Below are 21,074 nucleotides of genomic sequence, written 5' to 3'. Positions count from 1 at the left end.
TTTAGTCCTGGCTTATTTGCATGATGCCACAAGTAGAGGCCCAGCCTCAGATACAGAATTAAAATACAGTCTCGGTCATGGAAACCAATGCACCATTCTCTTTATTTCTCAGATGGAATCAGCTTGTCAGAGATGATTATTCATGTCTCAGTGACTTTAAGAGTTCATTGTTAATGACAGCCATTGTTTAATGATGTCCATTATTCTAGTGTATAATCTTATTGAGTGGATATTAAAAACAAGGTACTAAGTGTACCCGCAGCAGTCACCACATGATGGCCTCACTTTATGGACCACTATGCAGCTATCCCCTCTCCTAGATGTTGTGAAACCTGTGCTGGTATCTCATGCAGGGCAGGGAGGAGCTGTGTCACTGTGCCATGCTTGGACACCTCAGCCAAGGGTACTCATGCCCATCTGACCCAGTCCTCCTCCATGATTTTACATATTTGCATAAGTACATTTCTTTAAAGACAGAGTTTCCTGTCACACAGGCTGCCCTCAAACTCTCTGTGTAGTTGAGGATAACCTTGAATTTCTGTTCCTTCTGTCTCCCAAGAGAGCTGGGATTACAGGCATGTGCCAGTAACCATGATGTATGTGGCACTCAGAATTGAACACACATCTGCATATGTGCTCAGAACCACTGTCACTACATCCCCAGATGGTTTTGTTGTTGTTTTGAAGTGCCCCCATGTCTGGTACTGTAAACCTAGACAACTAACCTTGGATGGAGAGGTCATGAACCAGAAAGAAGAAGAGAACTAATACTTCCATTTTTGTAAGCCAATGCAATATGTAACTGTATTCCAAATACATATCCTTGTACCCAAGGATAAGTGTAGCAATTGGCCCTCATCAAGCAACTTCTTTTTTAAATGTGAGACTATCATAAAGACCCATAACTCATTGAAATGCAGAAAAGTGACTATGCTATGCTAAATCTAGACTGATAAATCTGCAATTATATCTTTTTTTTAACACTTTGTAATCAGTATATTAGGAGACAGTCATACATTTCAATTAACTGCTTAAATTCTGATATCCAGATTTAAGCATGTGGACATGTGACTTTAAAACATACAACAAAGCTATACATAATTTGCTATATACTACCAACATTAAATTGCAGTTACATTGAAGCCTAAGTCAAATAGCAAGCCTGTAACAGACCCAAGGAACGCCTTTCCTGGATTATACATGCAAATCACTTCTTCACATACAAGATCTCTTCACTTTAACTTGTAAATTACTTGGGCTTTGGAAGTCACTACCCAAGGGCTTATCATGGTTGAAAAGGGAAGAAAGGTGACCATGTTTTTTAACTGTGTGTATGTATATATGTATATATACTTTTAAAAGATGGCACAACAGAAGGGACTGCAATCTAGAAGAGCAAGCCCTTAAGCAGTAGCTTACAATATACTTCTTTAGGAATGTATCATTTCTATCACTAACAACAGGTGGAATTATGTATTATGCCACCTTCTAGTAATGGCTGAGGCAATACAATGCAAAGGCATCACAATTAGTCCACTACATACAACTAGACAGACCAACATGTCACTACTACTTGTTTTCTTTTTCTGATTATCATTAAATACAGAATTTTAATACCACAGCTTAACAATTAAGGGTCATATAACACATACCTAGCTTGACAGTCTAATGTACACAGCTATTATCAGTTACACAAGATACGATCTAACGGATGCTAGGGAACTTTTTAAAGTAGTTTTTTTTTTTTTTTTTTACAAATATTAAACTTCATCTTGCACATTTTTGAAGTCATCATACATGCAGGTCAAAGTCAGAGCTTTTATATTTGTGTTTATTCTTCATTTAACTTTAAAAACACTACTATAGTTGAATATTAAAACAAAAACAATAGCCAAGTAGTGAGCATATTATGATTACAGTCCTTCCCATATTCACTACTGCATATAGAATGACAGAGTAACTGGCACATTAAGAGGTCTGACACTGAACGCCACCTCTGGGGTGATGTTCATCGTCCTCATATGCTTCTCTGTTATAATGCCGCCGTCTTTCCTGGTTCGGATCAAAGTCCACCAGTTCTACCTGATCCATTTCATCAGTCTCTTCTACTTCCTTCCTTTCAGGAAGGAGTTTTTCCAGCAAAGAGAGTTTATCAGGAGAGAGAAAGCCGTTTTCAGGGAAGTTCACCTTAAACTCAATGATCAGACGTCCTTTTTCATATGGCCGATGGTATATTGGCATACCTTCGTTTAGCACACATTTTATATCTCCATGCTTGACCATCTGACATGGGTGAGAGGTGATGACTATGGTTCGGTTGTCGAGAGTGGATATTGGCTTTTGGAAGCCGCACAATGCTTCAACCAGCTGTATGTCCATACACATGACAAGGTCTTCTCCTCGTCGTGTAAAAACAGCATGGTCCTTCTGGTCTAACACAATGATAATATCCCCTGGCTCCGGTCCTGGTTCTTGGCCTCCTTCACCATGGAATGTTATCTTCTGACCATCTTTCATACCTTTATCAATATGAACTTCTAAAATCTTCTTCTCTCGCACCATCTTTCTTCCATTGCAGCTTTTACACCTGTCTTTAGGACTGATGCGTTCTCCATGACCCTGGCACTCCATGCACACCGACTGCATCTGCTGAACCATTCCTGGTCCGATCTGATGAATCCTTATTTGCATGCCAGTCCCTCGACAGTTGGGACAGCACTCTACTGCTCCTTTCTTACCACCTCGGCCTTCACATTTGTCACAAATCACATTCTTCTGAAGAGCCAGTTTTCTTGTTGCACCATTATACAAGTCTTCTAAGGTCACTGAGAGCTGATGCACAATGTTTTTACCTCTCCTTTCTCTTTGCATCCTTCCTCCTCCCCCAAAGAACATATCAAAGACATCCATGGGTGAGCCAAAACCACCACCTGCTCTGCCCTCTTTAATAGCCTGTTCACCTCCTTTATCATATAATTCCCTTTTTTTGGAATTAGCAAGAACTTCATAAGCTTGAGAAATCTGTTTAAACTTTTCGCCTTCATTTGGATTCTTATCAGGGTGGTACTTCAAGGCCAATTTTCTGTATGCCTTTTCAATTCTTCCTGGGTGGCATTGGGTTTGACCCCCAAAACATCATAGTAAGTGGTTTCTTTCACCGTTTTTCACAGCCGGTGAGCGGGCCGGCGCCGGAGAGTGGAAAGAGGAGCGTAGCACAGCGCAGCTCGGGCAGACGCTGCCTCTCCACCTCCTGCCGAGCGTTCTGGAAAGTTCCCGCAATTATGTCTTTTATGGGACAGTTAGGCTGCACCTCTCAATAGTGTGATTGCATACACAAGACAAACACGACAACAGCAGTACATATGCAAATGGGGACAGGGACAGTTCCACATGAACACCACTAGAAGAAGAGTTAGAGTAGTCAGTGTCTACTGAGAGAGGGAGAATCAGTCTCCTCCAGGGACAAGCTCCCACATAGGATGCCCAGTGCCCAGTGGTTCCCAGTAGACTCAGGGACAAATGAGTAAAGCTAAATGTACTCAGGTTAGAAAGACATGTGTGTAGGTATATGCACAAACCACACATATATATGCATTAACTCATAAAGAGATCATAATTTTTGGAGGGGTACATGGGATAAGCTGAGGCACAAGGGGAAAGGGAGTTGGCAGGAGAGATTTAGATGCACTCTTCATGTTGAAGTTCTCAAAAACCACATGAGAACAACAGCCCTTAAAGGACCTAATTCAGGTTGGGCAGGGATGCTGAGGAAATGTAAAAAACTGCATCTGGAAATTTGAGGACTAGTTCGCCAAGTGATTGACAGTGTTTTCCCAAAGTACAAGAAAACACATGAATGGAATAATTTTTGCAAGTTGCTACAACTGAGAAATAGAAATTTCTGGATTAAAATGGCCTGTCACAAATGTAGCACCAGGAATGGGGAAAGTTGGTGAGGAAAATAATAGATTGGTTTGGTAATGTTTTGTATTGTTTTAATTTTAGGCTATTGATGACCAGTATAGGTATGACAAGCCATGACTAGTTCATGATGCAACTTTTGGGTTTACAAAGTAATGGTTTTAACATAGACCTCAGCACTGGCATTAAGGAAGAGAAGGGGCTCTTAGGGAAAGGATTGCACACATTTAAGATGTGGATGATAGATTCTTAAGAGAGTCTGGCTTTTTGTTTCAGACTATTAGTTCTTTGAAGATAGGAATTCCAGGGTGCCTGTTGATGCTCCATTTAGGCATGATTACAAGTCAACTGTGCTCAGATATTGACTGATGAACCTTTCACTCTAGGACAGACTAGAAACGAAGACCAAACCCCAATTCTACCTTCAGAAACCAAGTCTATTTTTCAAAACTGAAAGGAGACCCTTGAAGAGAAGAAGTGTATGCGAAGAGGCAGATGAGCTGGGGTGTCCCTGTACAAAAGGCACAGAACAAGCAAAGACTTCTGCTCTAACTCTGCTCTCACAGGACTCCCACCTGCAGTCCAGGTGAGTGCCAAATCACTATAGGGCAGACATCAGTCACATGTCTTCAATCTGACCAATGAGAGAGTCCTGATTGGCTATCCAATCTAATTGGCTCAGTTCTGTACATGTCACCAGTCAGGTCACAGATCAGGATGCACAGCACAAGTTGGGTGGCTAAGAGACAGTTGGTGCCAGTCTTGTGATGTTGAAGGCATAGCTTTCACAACAAGGACACCAGTGGCAGAGGCAGTGTGCATAGACCGTGTATTAAGGCACACATCTACTCAAGCAACACCAGGTACAGCCTGATTGGCTGCTGTCTACCAAGACTGTTTTGCTTTTATGGGACCCACAAAGCTTTCTTTGTTTGTTAAAATCACTTTGGAGTGTGGATTAGCCCATGAGCCCTTGTTCCTACTGGGTGGCTAATCAGGAGCCCACGCCTGGATTCTGAACCACCTAGGATTGTGAGCATCACTCTTTAGTCTAAATGGTCTGTGGTGGGTCCCCCACACCCACCCATTACTGCCCTAGTTTCAGGTCAGCAGGGAAGACTCCTGCAGGCAGGCCTCTCCACCAACACCCCCCATTGGACCTTGCAGTCCACAAGACCTACTCCCTCCCCCAAGCCCACCCAGCCCCCTGCAACCTCAGCATCTCCCTGAGACACGAAATTTGCCAGCTCTGATTGAACCAAGAGCAACAGTTGGACCAAGAGTGGTCCTCTAAGACACAGACATAGAATGCACAGATTGGACCAAGAGCAGCTCCCTCAGACACAGACACCTTTTGCACCTATTGTAGGAAGAGATGGGTAGACACCAGTGCAAAAATGCATGCAATAACATAAAGAGCAATATGGCAACACCGGAACCCATCGGTTCTACAACAGCAGGACCTGAATAACACAACATAGACGAAGCGGTGGAATCATCAATGGGTCAAGGAAGAAATAAAGAAATAAATTAAAGACTTCCTAGTATTCAATGAAAATGAATATACAACATACCCAAAATTATGGGACACTACTATGAAAGCAGTGTTAAGAGGAAAATTCATAGCACCAAATGCCCACAGAGAAGTTGGAAAAATCTCACACTAGTGACTTAACAGCACACCTGAAAGCTCTAGAACAAAAAGAAGTAAACTCACCCAGAAGGAGTAGATGCCAGGAAATAATCAAATTGAGGGCTGAAATAATAGAAACCAAGAAAACAATGCAAAAAAATCAATGATACAAAGAGTTGGTTCTTTGAGAAAATCAACAAGATAGACAAACCCTTACCCAAACTAACCAAAAGGCAGAGAAAGATCATCCAACTTAACAAAATCAGAAATGAAAAGGGAGACATAACAACAGACAATGAGGAAAAGCAGAGAATCATCAATGGTGATGATTCTGTTATAAAGAAGCTGTGTGTGTGTGTGTGTGTGTGTGTGTGTGTGTGTGTGTTGTTGTAGTGATGGATTAGAGAGTGTGCTGCAGTGCCTTGCCCTGCAGTGAAGGTGAAGATCTGATGTATTTCTGAAGTGTGTTAAGATGACAGAAGTGAATTGGGGTGATTGGGTGTTCAGTGGGGCCTGATATCAAGCAGTGCACCTAGGACTTGAGAAATAGGGAAATGGAGTGTAGCAAGGCTGCATATAGCAGTTTTGTGGGGGTTATGGGCCAATAGGTCCTGATACATAGAAGTTCATGTGTCCTGCCTCATCCTGTGAAAATACCCACCATAATGCTAGGCTTGACTCAGCAATATGTAATTTACACCTGCAATACCACATACACTACATCATAAGTCACTGCTGAACACCACTCTTCTTCCCAATACACACTGCTCAGCATAATCCCAACTGGACAAGTCTTGACTCACCAAGGGTAGGGGGCACTGAAATAAGATGAGGTCTGTAGATGCACAAGAAAATATGGCTATTACTCTGGGAATATATTGATATCATTAGGCAGATACATTTGTGAGCCATGGGAGTTTACTGTTGGAGCTGAGTCTGAGCACTTTTGAAGGTCTGGCAGAGCCAGTGCTGGGTGGTCAGGAGGATAACCCAGGTTCAGGGACTATGTCAAAGAAGGACTGATGCACCTTTGGTGGAAGCAGACTGCCCATGAGTAAAGCCCTGATGGAAAGGCATGTTACTGTGTTCACCTTCCCTGCTCTCACCCAGCAGCTTACTCCACAGCTTTTCCATTGCTGGAGCCCCAGGGAAGGTAAAGCACTTCTGACACCAGTGGGCTCTGGAAACCACCTGGTGAGACTTAAGGAGGACAGCTCCACAGAGATGCAAACCCCAGTAAAGCAATGTGGAATGTCATCGCCATTGATCATCCCATGTCTTGGCCACAAAATACCTACCATCCCACCTTGGTTTTCCTGCATACTATGTAGACATTCAATGTCATAGGTTAGTGACCAAGACCTCATAGGGAAAATGACACCCAAATGATGTTGATTCTCCATGGACTGTAAGAATGAAGTTAAAGGTAAGACCAAAGCCAAAGGACAAGCAGCCTGGCACAAATGACTATGAGATCTCATGATCCCTGGTTCACTGCCCAGCAGAGAGAACCAGATACAATCCATACCATGAAAACTCTCTGGGAGTGAAAGCTCAGCAGAGTGGGGAGTTTGGATGAAGGTAAGAGGTTTCCACAGCAGCCCATGCCAAGGACACTGAGTGGATCAGAGGCCTCGTGACTTCATTTTCTGTACTAACATGCCGCTGTGCTTAGTTCGAAGAGGAAAGACCTAGGAGTCCCATGGAATGCCCATGTAAGTTGCTCAAGGTCATGGATCTAAGGGGCTTTGTACCCTTCATATTGCTCCAGTGTTCCTAAGAGAATGAGTAAATGATGCTGTGATGTTGTGTGGCCCGTGGGATGTGGCTCTCAATTTCTAAAAGAACATGAGGTATGGCCAAAGAAGACATATTGGTTTTTCCATTCATCTGGTTAGGAATCCATCAGCTCAGACCTAGGAAGTTTGTGCCTTATATCAGGTAAATGGTCCCCAGTCACAAAGGACAGACTGCAGGCTTTGTCTTCATCTTCAGCTATCCTGTCCTTCCTGCGGCCATCACTGAGCCAGCCTTGAAAATCTTTTCAGTATCCTCCCGACCAAGCAGGATCCAGGCCCTGATTCCTGCCATACCTGCTCTCTATTCACCCCTTTTCACACATAACCAGTGCTGCGTTCAAGAATCCCAAATGCATTGGGAAATTCTTGCAATCAAAGAAAAGGAGTCTCAGCATAGACATTCCTGAACATGATCAAGGTTAGTCATGGAACCTATATTTTCTAAATTAAATGATGGGAGTAGGAGACAGAAACATAGAATGGGACTGTGTAAGGGAAATGACATTCAGAAGTTGTAAACACACTGGTTGACTCCTGATACATGCTAAAGTTTTCACTTATGATACTTAGAGAAAACAGGATCATGTCAGACACATGAACTCACAAACTCCCAGTGATAATTGAAGTCTCATGACCATCAGAGACAGGAGTTGTGGATGTGTTGTGAGATTTAGAGCATCACACTGTCAGTGATCTGCTCTCCTGTATACTCCTCACTCTAAATGTCAACATTAAAGCCTTGACCCTATAAGTGGTTATGGTGAGCTTAGTCTGTAAAAGGCAAAACTAATAAGAATTAAGGGCTGGAGTGAAATTCCATGAAAACCCCACATACATTCCACTGGAAGCAGTGAATACACCTGTGTCCACTACCCTGGAAAGCTCAAAGTTTCTCCAGTCTGTCATTGTAAGTTTTTCTGTTACATTTATTAATATTATTGAAGTAGCAAGGGTCCAGGAAAGGGATGTGATGTGCAATGTCACCACTATCACATAGGTTTGTATATTTGATCCCCAGCAGGATGTGCTGTTGTGAACACTGTGCAATACTTGCACATAGGACCTACCAGAAAACCTTAGGTGGTGGGAGGGACAGGGGATGAAAATGCCATGTACCGAACTGCATCACACTCCTGATGTCCACCCCACAAATTTCCCCATTATGTTTCCTTAGGCCCTTGTAAAGGTGAGGTTAAAGACACTCTCCACTCATAAGTAAAGCATTTAAAGTTATTTGATCACAGCCACAGAATGAATTAGTGTTCAAAACAGAAAGAGGGGAAAACAAAATACTGTGGGTTTTCTTGAGCCTTGATTGGCCCATTGCATGTGACATCACAAAGATTCATTGAGAGGTAACCTAGATACCAGTCCACATAAGGCACTACCTGGGGCTGGGATTTGTCCTTGTATTTCAGAAAAGGAGGTGGTTGGTGGATGAGCAGTTGGACTCAGTCATTTCTCATAGGCTTGGACTTTTCCTACTCATTGGATCTTGGAAAAGTGAGTTTCCCTGGTTTTCTGTTTAGCTTTTGGTGTTTGGCATTCATTGACTTTTTGACAATATTCATTTTTGTTTTAAAATCTGGCTGTATTTCTATTCCTTCATTGACTGAGATTTTCCATTTTTTTTCAACCTTATTTGTCACTGTTGGCTATGTCCTGGCTCTTTTATACTTTGGTGGTACTCATGAACACAGTGAGGAATTTGATCAGGACAAGATACTCTTCCTGTAGCAAACTGTGGTGATATTCACTAGGTCGATGTCACTTCTCTACCCACATCATGTGACCAATAATACTTCCCAGTATGCAAAATTCATCCCCTTGTCTGCATATGTCCAGAGATAAAAATTAACATTTTTGTGTTTGTAGAATTGGGTTATCTGTGATAAAACTTTGTCTAGTTCCATGTTTGTCCCTGGTAGTGGCATTTCATTCTTCATGGATGACTATGTTCATTTAATGTTGTGACTATGTTACACACTTTTTAAATTTTTGTATGTGGCTTGATTCTTCTGTTCCCAGTGAAGGGATCTTGACCATGAAGAATGATCTTTTTAGTGTGTCATTGACTATGAAGTCAAGGATCTAGTACTCTCTTTAAGGATATTCCATTTCTTAGTCAAGGATACTGTCAGATACTTGTCCCTTCTCAAGGTGACATTACTTGGTTTGAGAATAAAGCATTTATGAAAAGTTTGTTATATGAAAAGATTTGAAAGTATCCCTTTTATTAGTTTTATGAACTACTGGAACACTTGTTGATCATTACAGTTATTTCTTTAGATTGATGGAGTCATCAGTGAATTTTCCTAATAATACAAGACACTATTATCCCTTTGGTTCTTTTAGACTGTGTTGCCTAGTTTTATTATTTGGACTTTTAAGTTTTCCACTGATTCTTGTATCTCACCTTGTATGAGTTTATGTCTGTTGTGGAGAGTGAGGTAAAAATGGGAGGTTATAGAAAGACTGTGATGCTAGGAGATAGTCTCCTTCCAGGCAAAAGGACTCCAGGAATGGCCATCCAGTGAGTCTGGAGTAGTTCCCTCTCCCATCAGATAAAGTATGTTTCCATATACTTCAAGGTTCCTCTAGGAACAGGGGGTCCATCACCACCAAAAAGTAGGCTTATTTAATATGAGGCCTGCGCTACATGACAGAGGATCTGCAATTGAGACTACTTGCAGGGTTCATTGATTCTCTGGTGGGGGTGGGCAGAAGAGAGACAGTTAACATGTGACTATGAGACAGCAACCAATCTGCCTTGACTTGTGGACCACACAGGTGGTATGGGGATGGGTAGGAACCCTCTTCGCTAAGGCCATGCTTATTGGTTACTATTATGTTGTGATAAAAGTTCACAAACATGGAATCTTAAGAGCAAGCATATCTGGCTTATTATTGGAGGGATAAGAGCCCACATTGATTTGACAGAGGCATGACGTACTGGATGGCAAATGCAGGAGACTGAGTGCTACATCCTCAAACTCAAGCAGGAAGAGAAACACAAAAGCAGACTAGGCTTGTTCATCTCAAGGACAGTCCCTGTGATGGACTTCTGCCACTAAGGCTCCACCATAGAAAGTTCCTCAACTGTACCATCAACTGTCCTTGTGTGTCCATGTGTTCAAATGGCCAGTTTGTATGAGACATCTCTAATCCAAAGTACCACAGGGGTTTTGTTAAATGTCATATGTGTTGAGCACTTGGTTTCTAGTTTGGGAATTTGTGGAATACATGGATATGGAGCTAGATAGAGAAACTGTGCCACTTGGGCATAGAGAACTTCTAATGCAGTGTCACCAGCCACCTAACTACCAGCTCTATACAGAAAAAGATGCTCCCACCACCATGACTTCAGAATCTTGAAAGCCTGTGCACCAATAAACCCTTCCTCCCTAGAGTGGATTCTGGTTCTGGATTTGGTGCCAGCCATGAGAGAAATACTCAGGGCACTGGTTGTGGTACAGAACCTGATCCAAACCCCTGTCAGTTCTGATAACTCATGATTGGTCAGTTGCTTGTGGTGACATCACAAGGAGGCATTATGAAGAATGCTAACAACTAGTCTATGTTAGGCACTGCCTGCATCGGGCTCCTGTCCTTATATCTTGGAGCAGCTGTTGGTTGCCTACAGAGCAATTGGACTTAAAATTGGCTCTGATAGACTAGGAATCTCCAGTCTACAGGACCTTGCTAGAGTGAGTTTTGTTTCCAATGTTTTGGTTGCCTCTAGGGATTAAGGTTTACTGTCTCATGTTTGCATTTACATTATTGGCTTACATCCTAGGTTTGATTTATGAATATCATTTCTTCATTATCAACCGATTTCCTATTTGAAAATTTATTTTTTTTCAACTTGGTTTCAATTTTTGTCTGTTAGAACATATGTTACTATATACTAACTGTAAGCATTGCAGCGTGGATGGAAAAGTATTCTGGCAGTTTGTAGCCAAGGAGTACCACAAAGACACTATTAAACACAGCACCTTACAGTTCTGCTCCAGAAAAAGGCCTCCTCAATGTAACAACTCTACCCCAGTAGGGGAGAGTTTCCCTAATGAAGTGATCTGTTGCTCAGATCCCCTGGAGTGTAACAACTCTGCTCTACTAGGGGAAGGATTCCCCAGAGAAAGTGTTAACAGTTCTGCTCTGCGGAACATTGTTATTCTCCGCTCTACTCCAGTAACAGAGTTTCCCAGCAGAGATGCCTTTGCTTCTCTGCTCCAGTCAAGCGAAAGAAGGTCTTCACACATACCTCATTCAAGAGATTTATTATGAGGGAGGAATCCAGGAGAGTGGCTGCCTCTGCCGGGGTGGAAAGGGCAGCTGCCAACTGAACAGGCACAGGACTTATAGAGGACTGCTTAATGGTGGAGTTTTTCCAGGGTGGGAATTGGTTTTCCTGCTCAGGAATTGATTGGTTTTTGTGCTGAGTTGGTCAGGGGCAGATTGTGTTTCTTTGGCTCTTTTTCATGGCCAAAGTGTATTTCTTTCAATGTCTATTTTTAACCTTGGGGCTCTCATCTCAAGGCCAGGGTGTTTTTTTTACTGGCCCCCCCTTTTTCATTTGAAAGTTTAGGTTTTCTTAAGTAATTTTCAATTCATTTTGCATACCAACCACAGATCCCCCACTCCCTATTCCCAGCCTCCCCCCCCAACTCCCCCCTGACCTCTCCCAATTCCCACCTTCTCCAAAGCAAAATCTCCCATAGAGAGTCAGCAGAACCTGGTACATTCAGTTGAGGCAGGTTCAAGCCCCTCCTCCCTGCACCAAGGCTGCACAAGGTGTCCCACCATAGGCACTGGGCTCCAAAAAGTTGGCTCATACACCAGGGATGGATCCTGATCCTGCTACCTGGGGGTGCCCTAAACAGTTCAAGCTAAACTACTGTCTTGCCTATCCAGAGGGCCTAGTCCAGTACCATGGGGGCTCCACAGCTATTGGTCCACAGTTCATGCATTTCCTCTAGTTTGTCTGTCTCTGTACGTTTTCCCATAATCTCGATGTTCCTTGCTCATAGAATCCCTCCTCTCTCTCATCCATTGGACTCCTGGATCTCGGTCTGGTATCTGGCTGTGGATCTCTGCATCTGCTTCTATCAGTTACTGGATGAAGGCTCTATGATGACAGGATATTCAACCATCTGGTTACTGGAGTAGGCCAGTTTAGGCTCCTTCTTGACTCTTGCCAGTAGTCTAAGCTGGAGTCATCCTTGTAGATTCCTGGGAACTTCCCTAGCACTCTTTCTTCCTGTTCCCATGTTGTCTTCATTTGCCATATTTCCTTGCTCTCAACCTCTGTCCCTGGCCCAGCTTGAACCTCCTGTTTACCTATGTTAACACCCCCCCCCTGCTTCACACCTAGTTTGCTCATGTAGATCTCATCTATTTCTCCTTCACTGGATAATCTTGGAGGACCCTCCTAGGGTCCTCCCTGCTAGCTAGCCTCCCTAGAGCTGTGGATTGCAGTCTGGTTATCTTTTGCTGTACTTCTAGTATCCACTTATGAGTGAGTTTGTCCTTCTGAGTCTGGGTTAACTCACTCGGGATGATATTTTCTAGCTCCATCCATTTGCCTGCAAATTTCATGATATCATTGTTTTTTACTGCTGAGTAGTACTCCATTATGTATATGTGCCACATTTTCTTTATCCATTCTTTGGATGAGGGGCATCCAGGTTGTTTCCAGGTTCTGGCTATTATGATATAATAATGCTGCTATGAATGTAGTTGAGAAAGTATCCTTGGGGTATGACTGAGCATTCCTATGCTACACTCTGATTCAGTTTCTTTATGTGAATTATTCTCTGGATTTTTCTTGTATTTCTAGGACCTTAAAGGCATCATTAGGCTTTTTGGGATATTTCAGATTTCAAGACAGATAATTCATAGCTATAATCTACCATCCTAAAATTACATCATTTTTTTCTAACTCTGTGTGTCCTGAAATTTCCCACAAATTACTGGGAATGAAATGGAGCTGAACATCATGTAGAGCCCATGGAAAGAAGACAGCCTTGAGAAGGCTGTCAGGATCTTAAACCAAGCTTGAGGTGCATTCAGGAAGGTGATGCTTGCCACCTTTCCACACATGCTTAGGTGGCTGTCAAGATCCACGAGAAACAATAATGCTCTGGCTAACATCAGTTCTGATGTAAAAATCCTTCAATCTTTGGAACACAGTAACATTGTTCATGTGGTCATGAACTATGTGGTCATGAACTATGTGGTCATGGAGTATGTTGCAGAAAAAGATCTGGAAGCATTCCTAGAGGAGATAGAGTATCTAAAGGAGGAGGAGGCAAGACGAATACATCAACGTGTCATGTCAGTTCTTCACTTTCACCACCAAAGACAAATTGCAACTAATAATCTTATATTAGAGAATATCCTTCCTGATGGACCTGGCAGTGCCAAGTTTTGTGATTTTGGTATGGCCACTCAGCTTAAACAGTGGCAGATGTTGGAAGAAGTCTGTGGCTCCTTGCTCCATTGGGCCTCAAAGACACTGGCAAGGAAACCTTACGATGAACTAGCAGGTGATATATGTAGCTTGGGCATGATCCTATATGTCCTGGTCACTAGGGACTTGCCATATGTAGAAACCACCAGTGATGGTATGCACAGGATCACCACGACAGTGTACCTCATTCCCTACCATTTCTCAAAACCCTGTCACATTATCATTGATCAATTACTCACAGTTCCCATCTGATACAGGCAAACAATATATCAGGTTGTGGAAAGACCATGGCTGAGCCATACTCAAGAACATGTATTGCCTGCCACTAAGAAAATCCTTCACAGGGTCGAAGAGACTATGTGCATCATCAGCTCTACTTAAGAAGAGATTGTGTCATTCCTAAGACACAGGCAACTAAAAAACATAACAGCAACAATTAATATTGTAAAATATCAATTGAGACTTGGGATAAACATCAGCAAGGTAAGCCCTGGTTAAATACATCCCTTCAGGTCTTCTTAGCCTCCCTCTCCCCTTGAAGAGAGCAAGTGATTTAGCATTTCTAATCCCAGCATAGAAGCTAGGAAGAGTCACATTCAGGACAAGAGTGTATAAGAGACAGGCAAGGGATACAGAAGCTACCCCATCATAGTCTCCTGTCTAGAGGTGATGTTCTGTTAACCAGCCACCAAATAATAAACAGCAACAATCAATATTCTGAAATATCTATTTGTGCATTGAAGAGAGCCATAAGCAAGATGAACTGCCCTGGTTAAAGGTAATCCAGGTAGGTCTTCCTAGGCTCCTTCTCTTAGAGAGCTAGTGAACCACCTTTCTCCATCAGTATGGAAATAGGGAACAGTCCTTATCAGGAAGAGGGTGTGGAAGAAAGAGGCATAGGATGGCAAAGAAGTTTTACCATGCTCCACAGATACACCTGCATGGATGTAATGCCTTGTTCAGCATCCAGGCACCTAATAATCATACCCACAATCAATATTCTGAAATACCAACTGAGCATTTTCGGCAGCCATCAGCACAATGAGACTCCCTGGTTAAACATGCTCTGTGGAGGTCCTCTCAGGCTCCCTCTACCATGAAAAAGAGAGCTAGAGAAACTGTGTTTCTCATCAGTATTGAAGCTGTAAAGAGTCAATTTCAGGAAGAGGATGTGGAAGAAAGAGGCAAGAGATGCAGAGGTTACACCATGTTCGCTGGATACCTCTTGGGAAACATCACTAAGGTCTGGTTCACATCAGCTCTGAAGTAAACATCCTTCAGTCTTTGGAACACAGTAACAGTTCATTTTCCCCATGTCATTGACAGATTGACAATGACTTATGTGGTCATGGATTATGTTGCAGGAAAAGATCCAGAGATGTTCTTCATGGAGAGAGGCTAAAGGAGGAGACCACTAGACCAATATTCCAAGAGGTCATGTCAGCAGTGCACTTTCTCAAGTAAAGACACAGTGCACATTGCCATATTAAATTAGAGAATGTCCTTCTGGATGGAGCTGATAAGGCCAAGTCTGAGATTTTGGTAAGGCAATTCAGCTTGTAAAGATGTAGATGTTGGAGGAGGTCTGTGGATCCTTGCTCTATTGGGTGCCAGATCTTGGCAAGAAAACACTATAATGGACTGGCTGGTGATATGTTGAGCCTGGGTATTGTCCTATATGACCTGGTTACTGGGTACTCTCCAAACGTAGTAAACACCACAATAATTTGCCCACTAAACCTACCATTTGTCAAAACCCTGTCATATTATCTTTGCATGATTACTCATGATTTCCCTTTGGCACAAGCTAACATTATGTCAGGGTGTGGAAGAAGCTATACTGGGGTCACATTCAAGAACATGTATTTCCTGTCACTAAGAAAATCCTCAGGAGCAGAGCTATTATGTGCATCATCAGCTCTAGCTGTGAAAAGATTGTGTCATTCCTAACACACAGTCAACTAAAAACATAAAAGCAACAATCAATATTGTGAAATATCAATTGAGCCTGTGGATAGACATCAGCAAGATAGGCCCTGGTTAAATATGATCCCTAAAGGCCTTTTTAGCCTCCCTCTCTCTTTCAAGAGAGCTAGTGGTCCAGCATTTCTAATCCTAGTATAGAAGCAGGGAAGAGTCAGTTTCAGGAAGAGCATGTGTAAGAAAGAGGCAAGGGATACAGAAGCTATACCATCCTTGACAGATACTCCTATCTACAGGTGATGTTCTGTTCAGCACCCAGGCATCAAAAAATAAACAGCAACAAGCAATATTCTGAAATGTATATTGTGTATTGGGGAAAGCCATCAGCAAGATGAGATGTCCTGGTTAAATGTGATCCAAGAAGGTCTTCTTAGCCACCAAATTCCATAAAGAAGAGAGCTAATGCACCAGCTTTTTACATCAGAATAGAAGCTGGCAAGAGTCATGTTCAGGAAGAGAGTATGTAAGAAAAACACAAGGGATGCAGAAGAAACACCAAGATCCACAGATACTCCTGCATGGATGTGATGCCCTGTTCAGCACCCAGGCACCAAATAATAAACAGCCACAATCAATATTCTGAAACATCAATGAGCTTTGGGGACAGCCTTCAGCAAGATGATATGCCCTGGTTAATTATGATCCATGCAGGGTATCTTGGGCTCCCTGTCCCCTAAGGAAGAGACCTAGTGAGTTAGCTTTTACACTCAGTATAAAAGCTGTAAAGAGTCAATTTCAGGAAGAGGATGTAGAAGAAAGAGGCAAGAGATACAGAAGCTACACCACATTCTGCAGACACTCCTGCCTGTCAAGATCCTTGAAAAACGCCATGATGCTCTGGCTCACATCAGCTCTGAAGGAAACATCCTTCAGTCGTTGGAACACAGTAACACAGTTCATCTTTTCATGTCATTGACACACTGACACCAACTTATGGGGTCATGGAGTATGTTGCAGGAAAAGATTCAGAGATGTTCCTCACAGAGATAGGCTATCTAGTGGAGAAGACCACTAGACCAATATTCCAAAAGTTCATGTTAGCAGTGCAGATTCCCCACCGAAGACACTGTGTACATCATCAAATTAGAGAATGTCCTTCTGGATGGAGCTGACAATGTCAAGCTCTGTGATTTTGGTAAGGCAACCCAGCTTGCAGACGGGAAGATGTTGGAGGAGGTCTGTGGATCTTTGCTCTATCGGGTGCCACATCCTGGCAAGAAACCATATGATGGAATGGCAGTTGATATGTTGAGCCTGGTCATTGTCCTATATGACCTGGTAACTGGGCACTTTCCAAATGTAGAAAACACTCTTGATGATATGCACAGGATAATCACCACAAATAAGTACCCCTTTCCCTACTATTTGTCAAAACCCTGTCACATTATCTTTGCATGATTACTCATATTGTTAGCTTGTGCCAAAAGGGAAATCATAACAGGTTGTGGAAGAAACTATGCTGGGGCCACATTCAAGAGCATTGACTGCCACTAAGAAATACTGCCCAGGTTTGAAGAAACTATGTGCATCATCGGCACTACCTGTGAAGAGATTGTGTCATTGCTGGCACACAGGCAACTAAATATCAATTAAGCTGTGGAGATAGCCATCATCAAAATAAGCTGTCATTAAATATGAACCCTGCAGGTCTCCTTAGCCTCCCTCTCTGCTTGAAGAAGAGAGCTAGTAAACAAGCATTTCTAATCCCATTATAGAAGCTGGGAAGAGTCAGTTTCAGGAAGAGGGTGTCTAAGAAAGAGGCAAGCTACACCATCCTCGACAGATATTCCTGTCTAGAGGTGATGTCATGTTCAGCATCCAGGCACCAAATAATGAACAACAAGCAATATTCTGAAATATCTATTGTGCATTGGAAAGAGCCATCAGCAAGATGAGATACCCTGGTTAAAGGTGATCCAAGCAGCTCTTCTTTGCCTCCCTCTCCTCACAAAGAGCTAGTGAACCAGCTTTTTCCATCATTATAAAAGCAAGGAAGTTTCAATTTTGGGAAGAGTGTGTGTAAAGAGGCGGCAAGGGAGGCAGAAGGTACACCATGCTCCACAGATACTTCTGCATGGATGTGATGCCCTGTTTTGCACTCAGGGGCCAAATAATAAACTAACAGGCACACTCAATATTCTGAAATACCAATTGAGCACTGGGGACAGCCATCAGCAAGATGATATGCCCTGTATTATCCTTGTAGAACCCCTTAGACTCCCTGTCCCCTACAGAAGAGAACCAGTGAACCAACTTTTTCAATCAGTATAGAAGCCAGAAAGAATCCCTTTCAGGAAGAGGGTGTGGAAGAAACGGATGTTGAAGAAGTCTCGCCATGCTCCACAGATAATTGCATAGATGTGATGCCCTGTTCATCACCCAGGCACCAAATAATAAACTAACAGCCACAATCAATATTCTGAAATACCAACTGAGCATCTGGGACAGCCATCAGCACAATGAGACTCTCTGGTTAAATTTGCTCTGTGCAGGTCCTCTCAGTCTCTGGCTCCCCTTGAAGATCAGAGCTAGTGAAACAGTGTTTTCCATCAGTATAGAAACCCTAAAGAGTCAATTTCAGGAAGAGGATGTGGAAGAAAGAGGCACACAATGCAGAAGCAGCCCCACGTATTCTGCAGACAAGCCTGCCAGTAAAGACTCTTGAGAAATACCACAATGCTCTGGCTCACATCAGCTCTGAAGTAAACATCCTTCAGTCTTTGGAACACAGTAACATAGTTCATCTTTTCATTGACATACTGACAACTTATGTGGGCATAGAGTATGATGCAGGAAAAAATCCAGAGGTGTTCATCAGGGAGATAGACCAATATTTCAACAGGTCATGTTAGCAGTGCACTTTCTCAACCAAAAACACATTGCACATAATCATATTAAATTAGAGAATACTCTGGATAGAGCTGGCAAGACCACGCTGTGTGATTTTGCTATGCCAACTCAGCTTACAGAGGGAAAGATGTTGGAAGTCTCCGGCTCCTTGCTCTATTTGACACAAGAGATCTTGAGAAGAAAACCCTATGATGGACTGGCAGGTGATACATTGAACCTAGGCATTGTCCTATATGACCTGGTAACTGGCCACTTTCCAAATGTAGAAAACACCCTTGATGATAAGCACAGGATAATCACGATAATCTGCCCCTTTTCCTAGCTTTGTCAAATCCCTGTCACATTATCATTACACCATTACTCATGATTCCCCATTTGGCACAAGCTACCAATATATCAGGTTGTGGAAGAAGTGATGCTGGGCCACATTCAAGAACATGTATTACCTGCCACTAAGAAAACCCTTCACAGGGTCAAAGAGACTGTGTGCATCATCGGCTTTACTTGTGAAGAGATTGGGTCATTCCTAACACACAGGCAACTAAATAACATAACACTAACAATCAATATTGTGTGTTATCTATTGGGCCTGGGGATAGACATCAGCAAGATAAGCCCTAGTTAATTATGATCCCTGCAGGTCTTCTTAGTCTCCCTCTATCCTTGAAGAGAACTAGTGACCCAGCATTTCTAATCCCAGTATAAAAGCTGGGAAGAGTCAGTTTCAGGATAAGGGTGTATAAGAAAGAGGCAAGGTATACAGAAGCTACACCATACTCAACAGATATTCCTGTCTAGAGGTGATGTCCTGTCCAGCACCCAGGCACCAAATAATAAACAGCAACAAACAATATTCTGAGATATCTATAGTGCATTGGGGAGAGCCATCTGCAAAAATGAGATGCCCTGGTTAAATGTGATCTAAGCAGGTCGTCATAGCCGCCCTGTCCCATAAAAAGAGAGCTAATGAACCAGCTTTTTACATCAGAATAGAAGCTGGGAAGTGTCCCTTTCAGAAGAGGGTGTGGAATAAAGATGTACAGGATGTCGAAGAAGTCTCACCATGCTCCACAGATACATGTGCATGGATGTGATGCCCTGTTAAGAACCCAGGCATCAAATAATAAACTAACGGCCACAATCAATATTCTGAAATACCAACTGAGCATTTGGGACAGCCATCAGCAAAAGGAGACTCCCTGGTTAAATATGCTCTCTTCAGGTTTTCTCAGCCTCCCGCTCCCTTGAAGACAGCTAGTGAGATAGTGTTTCTGATCAGTAAAGAAGCTGTAAAGACTCAATTTCAGGAAGAGGATGTGGAAGAAAGAGGCAAGAGATGCAGAAGCTACACCATGCTCCACAGATACACTTGCCTGTCAAGATCCTTGGGAAACACCACAATGGTCTGGCTCACATCAGCTCTGAAGTAAACATTCTTCAATATTTGGCACACAGTAACAGTTGTCATTGACACAATGACAGTGACTTATGTGGTCATGGAGTATGTTGAAGGAAAACATCCTGAGATGTTCCTAGGGAGATAGGCTATGTAGTGCAGGAGACCACTAGACCAATATTCCAACAGGTCATGTCAGCAGTGCACTTTCTCCACCAAAGACACATTGCACATTGTCATATTAGAGAATATCCTGGATAGAGCTGACAATGCCAAGCTGTGTGATTTTGGTAAGGCAACTCAGCTTGCAGAGGGGTGGAGGTTTGTGGATCCTTGCACTATTTAGTGCCTGATCTTGTCAAGAAAACCCTATAATGGACTGGCAGATAATATGTTGAGCCTGAGCATTGTTTTATATGGCCTTGTAACTGGGCACTTTCCAAATAAAGAAAACACCCTTGATGATATGCACAGGATAATCACCACGATAATCTGCCCCTTTCCCTACCATTTGTCAAAACCCTGTCACATCATCATTGCACAATTACTCAGGATTCCCTTTTGGCTCAAGCTATCAATATATCAGGTTGTGGAAAAAGCTAGGCAGGGCTACATTCAAGAACATGTATTGCTTATCACTAAGAAAATCCTTCACATGGTCGTAGAGATTATGTGCATCTTCGGCTCTACCTGTGAAGAGATTGTGTCATTCCTAACACATAGGCAACTAAAATTATAACAGCAACAATCAATATTATGAATTGAGTGTGGGAATATACATCAGCAAGATAAGCCCTGGTTAAATATGATCCCTGCAGGTCTCCTTACCCTCCCTCTCCCCTTCAAGAGAGCTAGTGATCCAGCATTTCTATTCCGAGTATAGAAGCTGGGACAAGTCAGTTTTAGGAAGAGGGTTTGTAAGAAAGAGGCAAGGGATGCAGAAGCTACACCATACTCAAGAGATATTTTCTGTCTAGAGGTGATGTCCTGTTCAGCACCCAGGCACCAAATAATAAACAG

At 42.6% G+C, this 21,074-nt stretch overlaps 3 pseudogenes; 2 read left to right on the top strand and 1 right to left on the bottom strand.

Annotated features, from left to right (window-relative positions):
* Positions 1–1,953: 1,953 nt before the first annotated feature.
* Positions 1,954–3,155, bottom strand: LOC114708879 (annotated as a pseudogene).
* A 10,409-nt stretch (positions 3,156–13,564) lies between these two features.
* LOC114708878 lies at positions 13,565–15,960 on the top strand (annotated as a pseudogene).
* Positions 15,961–18,307: 2,347 nt separating this feature from the next.
* LOC114708877 lies at positions 18,308–20,112 on the top strand (annotated as a pseudogene).
* The last annotated feature ends 962 nt before the right edge of the window (positions 20,113–21,074 follow it).

Source organism: Peromyscus leucopus, chromosome 16_21 (genome assembly GCF_004664715.2).
Source record: "Peromyscus leucopus breed LL Stock chromosome 16_21, UCI_PerLeu_2.1, whole genome shotgun sequence".
Taxonomy (NCBI): domain Eukaryota; kingdom Metazoa; phylum Chordata; class Mammalia; order Rodentia; family Cricetidae; genus Peromyscus; species Peromyscus leucopus.
Note: the sequence above shows the minus strand (reverse complement) of the source record. Positions and strands in the feature narration are given on the sequence as shown.